The sequence below is a fragment of the Nycticebus coucang genome, unplaced genomic scaffold, assembly GCF_027406575.1.
Source record: "Nycticebus coucang isolate mNycCou1 unplaced genomic scaffold, mNycCou1.pri scaffold_53, whole genome shotgun sequence".
In the NCBI taxonomy this organism is placed as follows: domain Eukaryota; kingdom Metazoa; phylum Chordata; class Mammalia; order Primates; family Lorisidae; genus Nycticebus; species Nycticebus coucang.
In genome coordinates, this window is record NW_026515583.1 from 812,791 (window position 1) to 820,187 (window position 7,397).

The 7,397-nt window shown below is 35.9% G+C and overlaps 1 pseudogene; it reads left to right on the top strand.

Moving 5' to 3' along the window:
- Positions 1–2,134: 2,134 nt before the first annotated feature.
- LOC128579416 (CAP-Gly domain-containing linker protein 1-like) lies at positions 2,135–2,987 on the top strand (annotated as a pseudogene).
- The last annotated feature ends 4,410 nt before the right edge of the window (positions 2,988–7,397 follow it).

Genomic DNA, 7,397 nt, shown 5'->3' on the forward strand with positions numbered 1-7,397 from the left:
CACAGATAATATGATTTTATACCTGGAAAACCCCAGGGACTCAACTGCAAAACTCTTAGAAGTGATCAAGGAATATAACAGTGTCTCAGGATACAAAAACCATGCTCACAAATCAGTAGCTTTTATATATACCAGTAATAGTCAAGCTGAAAAAAACAGTCAAGGACTCTATTCCTTTTACAATAGTGCCAAAGATGAAATATTTGGGAATTCATAACAAAGGATGTGAAAGATCTCTATAAAGAGAACTATGAAACTCTGAGAAAAGAACTAACTGAAGATGTTAACAAATGAAAAAACATACCCCATGCTCATGGCTTGGAAGAATCAACTTTGTTAAAATGTACATTTTACCCAAAGCAATATACAAATTTAATGCAATCCCTGTTAAAGCACCACTTTCATACGTTAAAGATCTGGAAAAATAGTACCTAATTTTATATGGAATCAGAAAAAAAATCTAATAGCCATGACACTATTCAGAAATAAAAACAAATCAGGAGGAATCACGCTATCATATTTCAGACTATACTATAAATCTATAGTGATCAAAACAGCATAGTACTGGCACAAAAATGGAGAGGTAGCTATATAGAACAGAATAGAGAACCAAGAAATGAACCCAGATACTATTGTTATTTGATCTTTGATAAGCTTAACAAAAATTTAAATTGGGGCTAAGATTCCCTATTTAACAAATGGTGCTGGGAATTGGCTGGCAACATGTAGAAGACTGAAACTGGATCCACACCTTTCACCATTAATAAAAATTGAATCTTACTAGGTAAAAGATTTTTTTTTTTACCATAACCGTTTATTAAAGGAGATACAGAACACTTCTTTTCTCAAATTTCAATACTGTTTTACATGTTTTCTGTTTGTGAAACAACTCCTATTATGTTTATAACGCCAAATTTCAATTGTTAACAGATTAACTTAATATTCACTTGTCAAACACAGTTGATAATCTTCAGGGGAAAATACATCAAAAGCATATATACAATTATAGAAGTTCTTACTATACATGTAGCATGGAAGATGCATTTTATTACTTTTTACATATTCTAAAAGACATTCAAATGAAGATAAATAGATTCAAACTGGCTGACAAACTGTTCTGTTGGTTGAGGTCCTTCATTTTATTTTTTGTGATAAGAAAATCCAAAATTATTAACATTGAATTTCTCATCATACATTCATCTAAAAACAGTTAAACTTGTAAAGGAAGATTATAGATTAACTAGTTAATTTAGGTTTTTTATACTGGCTTATTATTAAATTAATTTATTGCTGGGGATATCTGCTAGAGAAGGAAAAACGTTTTGGAGAAACTTCTTCCAGTTATTAGAATTTGGTAAAGAAACAAAATGAAAACAAAAGGAAAAAATAATTGCAAAGCCTTATGATGCTATTTTTTGGACTAGTCTTTTATGTTCAGATGATCGTTTTAAGTGTTTTCTTTTTCATAAAGGTAAATACCTGAAAAGAAAGACACATTGTATATGGTTTTTCCCAAAATATAGCTTTTAAAAATATATATATATATCTATAAGCTAAAATTATGCAAAACCAATAAACAAAACACAGTATAGAAAGCGGATGCAGCATATAGATTATAAAATGTCCCCACAGCAGTTGGGGGCTTCCCCCTCCCTTTCCCTGTTTCATGATTTTATAATCACGCCTAAGTATTATAAAGCCTGAAATAAAGGCACTACTGATAACAGGTAGTGCAAAAAAGCTCAGATATTTCTTTGAATAAAATACTTTTAAATGAGTAGATTAAAATGCAAAATGGCACATGTTTTCAACTCATTCCAGTGTCAAAGCTTAACCAAAAACCTAAATATACAAATGCAGCCTGGAAACATTTTAGTGCAAATACGAAAATTAACGGCATAATTTAGTTACTTTAAATAAGGTATTGTATGGGTAGGGATTTTTTTTTATGAGGGACAAAGAATGTAATGGCATCTGGTGCAATGTCTTCAAACTTAAGAAAACAAAATAAGAGGTGAAAACTCACCTACTAATTATTTAATTTATCAATCTAACTTATAAGGGGAGACTAAACTGTGATTTGTGAAGATCAAAATATTTTCTTAGATTTGTTGATGGCAGCAAAAAATAACATATGAGTTCTCCTGAAGTCTGTACACAGAAGTCAGCATTGCAAGAAGAGAACATTAAACTTGCCGAGGAGCTGGGGAGAAGCAGAGATGAAGTCACAAGTCATCGAAAGCTGTAAGAGGAAAGATCTGTGTTCAATAATCAGTTGTTAGAAATGAAAAAAAGAGAATCCAAGTACATAAAAGATGCAGATGAAGAAAAAGCCTCCTTGCAAAAATCCATCAGCATAACTAGTGCCTTACTCACAGAAAAGGATGCAGAGCTGGAAAAACTGAGAAATGAGGTCACAGTGCTCAGGAGAGAAAACGCCTCTGCCAAGTCCTTGCATTCAGTTGTTCAGTCTCTAGAGCCCGATAAGGTGAAGCTTGAGCTCAAGGTAAAGAACTTGGAGCTTCAACTCAAAGAAAACAAGAGGCAGCTCAACAGCTCCTCAGGTAATACTGATACTCAGGCAGAAGAGGAAGAAAGAGCCGAGGAGAGTCAGATTGATTTCCTAAATTCAGTAATAGTGGACCTTCAAAGGAAGAATCAAGATCTCAAGATGAAGGTAGAGATGATGTCAGAAGCAGCCCTCAATGGGAATGGGGATGAGCTCAACAATTATGACAGTGATGACCAGGAGAAACAGTCTAAGAAGAAGTCTTGCCTCTTCTGTGACATTTGTGACTGCTTTGACCTGCATGACACAGAGGTCAAACCTGTGTTTGTCAAACCTTTGTCCTACCCAGACACAGATGTCTGATGACCCTCCCCACTCTACACACCATGGCAGTCGGAGTGAGGAACGCCCGTACTGTGAGATCTGAGAGATTTTTGGCCACTGGGCAGCCAACTGCAATGACGACAAGACCTTCTGATGAAGCCTCAAGTCAAGAACTTGGCTTTTTCAGGCGTGCTAGTGTTTAAGCAATTTAACACCAGCATTGTGTGTACAGACTTCAGGAGAACTCATATGTTAATTTTTGATGCCATCAACAAATCTAGGTAAAAGATTTAAACGTAAGACATCACACTATAAAGATACTTTGAGAGAGTGCAGGGCAAACCCTTGAAGAAATTCACCTGGCAGTATCCTTTATGAGGGGACCCCTCCAGGCAATTGAAGCAACACCAAAAATACATTACTTGGATATTATCAAAGTAAAAATCTTCAGATTGGGAGTTTAATGGGTGGGGGTGCTGACCGTGATTTGGACATTCAAGGGTGAAGCCACTGACTCCTGGTTGGGACTTTTGCCTGTGGGAGTGTGGACTCTCAAAGGGTACAGTCATTGATGCCTGGTTTGGACTTTAAAGGGCTGGGCACTGACACCATGTTTGGACTTTGAAGGGTAAATGAACTGATTTCCAGTTCAGACTTACAAGGCTGGAGGTGCTGATGCCTTAGTCCTAACTGTGGCTAGTGATCTTTTCAGAATTGGTCATACACAGGAGGGGGCAGTCTCCATCCTCTTGTGTATGTTGGCTGTAACTGTCTGTGGATTTCTACTATCTAGGAATTAAGAGACCCTTTGATCTCTCCCTACCAGGCAGTGATTGTACTGTCCAGGTCAATCTGTTGAGAACTCTAGACATGGGCTGTCCACCAGGGGTCTCTCTGAGGTTGAGCTGTGGTTTTGAAGTGGGAAAGAACTGAATATCCTTCACCATCTGTCACTTATCAAAGGAAAAATGACAATGTGTCTGGGTTCCTTTATAGATACTCTATGATAGTCCATATATCTACATCTCTATTTTTCTGCCAGTACCATGCTGTTTTAATCACGATAGACTTGGAGTATAACCTAAAATTTGGCAACGTGATGCCTCCAGATTTCTTTTTATTTCTAAGAATTTTATTTACTAATAGGGTTTTTCTGGTTCCATATGAATTGATGTACTATTTTTTCAAGATCTTAAAGGTCTGACATTGGTGCTTTGATGGGTATTGCATTGAATCTATAGATTTCTTTGGGTATTATGGAAATTTTAACAATGTTGATTCTTCCCAGCCATGGGCATGGTATGTTCTTCCATTTGTTAACATCTTCGGCTAGTTCTTTTCTCAAGGTTTCATAGTTCTCTTTACAGATATGTTTCACATCTTTTGCTAGATATATTTCCAAGTATTTCATCTTCTTTGGCACTACTGTAAAAGGAATAGAGTCCTTGAAAATATTTTTGGCTTAACTATTGTTGGTATATATAAAAGCTACTAATTCAGAAGTATTGATTTTGTATCCCGAGACACTGCTATATCCCTTGATCACTACTAAGTGCTTCATATTTGAGTCCCTGGGGTTTTCCAGGTATAAGATTATCTGAAAAAGTGAGAGTTTGACCTCTTCTGTCCTTATTTGAATAACCTTGATCCCCTTCTCTTGCCTGATTGAGAAGTCTAGGACTTCTAGTACTGTGTTGAATAACAGTGGTGACAGTGGGCATCCTTGTCTAGTTCCAGATATGAGTGGAAATGTTTTCAATTTTACTCCATTCAATATACTATTGGCTTTGGGTTTGCTGTAGATGTCCTCTATCAGTGTAAGATATAGCCCCTCTAAGCCTATTTCTTAAGTATGCTAATCATGAAAGGATATTATCAAAATCCTTTTCTGTATCAATGGATAGAATTATATGGTTTTTGATTTTATTTATATGGTATATTATAATTATAGGTTTATATATGTTGAGCTAAACTGGTAACCCTAGAATAAAACCAACTTGAATGTAGTGTATAACTTTTTTAATATGTTGTTGAATTCTTTTTTATAGGATCTTATTGAATATTTTTGCATCAATATTTATTAATGGTATTATTCTATAATTATCTTTCTTTGTTGGGCCATTTCCTGGTTTGGGAATCAGGGTGGTATTTGCTTCATAGAATGTGTTGGGGAGGATTCCTTCCTTAACTTTGTTTTGGAAAATATCATGTAATGTAGGTACTAGTTCCTCTTTGAAGATTTGGTAGAATTCTGATGTGAAATCATCTGGTCCCAGGATTTTCTTTTTTTGGAGAGTCTATATACTTGCTGCTATTTCAGTGCAGAATATAGGTCTATTTGAAATCTCTAATTCTTTCTGGGTGAATTTAGGAAGGTGATGTAATTCCAGGTATTGGTCCATTTCCTCCACATTTTCATATTTCTGAGGATAGAGTTTTATTACAGTAATCATTGAAGATTTTTTTTTGAATTTTTGTGTTATCTGTTGTTATTTCCTTTTTTGTTTCTGATAGAAGTTATTATAGATTTTACTTTTCTGTTTATTGGTTAGTCTAGCCAGAGATTTATTGATTTTATTCACCTTTCCAAAGAACCAAATTTTTGTTTTGCTGATCTACTGACTGATTCTTTTGTTTTCAATTTTATTTAATTCTGCTTTAATTTTGGTTATTTCTTTTCATATGGTGGGTTTGTAATTAGATTGTTCTTCTTTTTCCAGTTTCTTGAGATGTCCTAATAATTTGCTGACTTGCTCCCTTTCTGTTTTCTTGATGAAGGTATCTAATACTATGTATTTCCCTCTAAGGACTGCCTTTGCAGTATCCCACAGTTTCTGTCTTCATTATTATTTTGATTGCCAAATCTGATGATTTCTTTCTTAATCTCATATTTAATCCAGCTATCATTCTTTCCATGACTTTGCTTGAGTATGAAGATTTCTGCTACTGTTGAGTTCAATTTTTATTCTGTCATAACAGTCAGAGAAAGACAAGGAATCATTTCTATTCTTTTGAATTTGATACAATTAGACTTGTGTCCTAAGATATGATCAACTTTGGAGGATGATCCATGGGATGAAGAGAAGAATGTGTATTCAGTTTTATTAACATGAAATGTTCTGTAAATTTTCCCCAGGGTGAAGTTTAAGTACATTGTTTCCTTCTTTAGTTTCTTCGTGGAGGATCTATCCAGAACTGCCAAAGGGGTGTTAAAATCTCCAACAATTATACTGCAGGAAGATATCAAATTAGTCATGTCAGTTAGTCTTTCCTTTATAAATTGAGGGGCATTCAGGTAGGGTGTATAAATGTTAATTATTGAAATCTCTTCACAGTGAGTGTTTCCCTTGACAAATATGTAGTATCTTCCTTATTTTTTCTTATTTTAGTTGGCTTAAATCAAATTATATCTGCAAATAAGATGGCAACTCCTGCTTTTCTGATTTTCATTTGCCTGTAAATGAATGACCCATCCTTTCATCCTGAGTCTTTCTTTCTTCTTTGAGATAAGATTAGTCTCCTGTACGCTACAGACATATGGTCTGATTTTTTTTGTTTGTTTGTTTGTTTGTTTGTTTGTTTGTTTTTATCCAGTCACCCAACCTGTGTTTCTTGGAGGAGAATTTAAGCCATTCACATTATGGAAGAATTGATAGGTATAGTAGTGTATTGGCTGTCACATTTTACAAAGGTCCTGTGTATATTTTTAATTATTTCACTGTTGCAGGAATACAAGGCCCAGTGGAGAGAAAGAGTAACCAAACACCACGTTTATAAGAGGAAGGGCTTTATTCACCAGCCGGGAGCTTACGGCATAGAATAATTCCAAATGGCCATGCTACCCAACTGTCTTGGTCTTTCCCTTTTTATTGACAGTCAAAAAGTTCCACCCCACAGGTACCCTTCTCATTGGCCAGTTTGAATCAAGCAGGAGATGACATTCCCGCCCCTACAGAACTACAGGATTTCACAGAACTTGGAAATTTCCAAGTTTCAGGAAGTTAAGTTTACAAATACCCAAGAGCTGAGTCACCATGGAGAGGACCCTGCATGTGTATCCTTGTGGTCTCCTTGAGAAGACCTGTTCTTCTAGATCTCATCCTTCTCGGGTATCATCTCTCATTCCCCCTTTTTGAGACTCCAATATATTTTAATTTGGGATCTCAATATCAGCTTGTTTCTGCAGGTGCAATTATTAATTACTTTTCAGCACTGAGATTTTAGGGACTGTGACTCTTGGTGGGTTCTCTACTCAGGCCTTAATAGTACCATGGTGGTACGCAAATGTACATATGAGTTTTTACTTTTCCCTGTGACATTTCCCCCCTTTACCCAAAGTTCAAAGTCCAATTAAGATAAGTTCCTCGAGGAGTTTCCTCAGGCTTCATCCACGCATTGACCAGCCAGCTCCCAGTATGTGCCTGGAGCAGGGCATGTCGATTGTCGCAGGGTATGTCGATTGTCCTAAAAGTTACCTTTACTTTCCAAGGGTCAGGGAAGCCCTATTCAGCCAGCTGTGATGACTCTAGATGAGGATTCTTTCCATCTTCACTGCTGTGCGTGT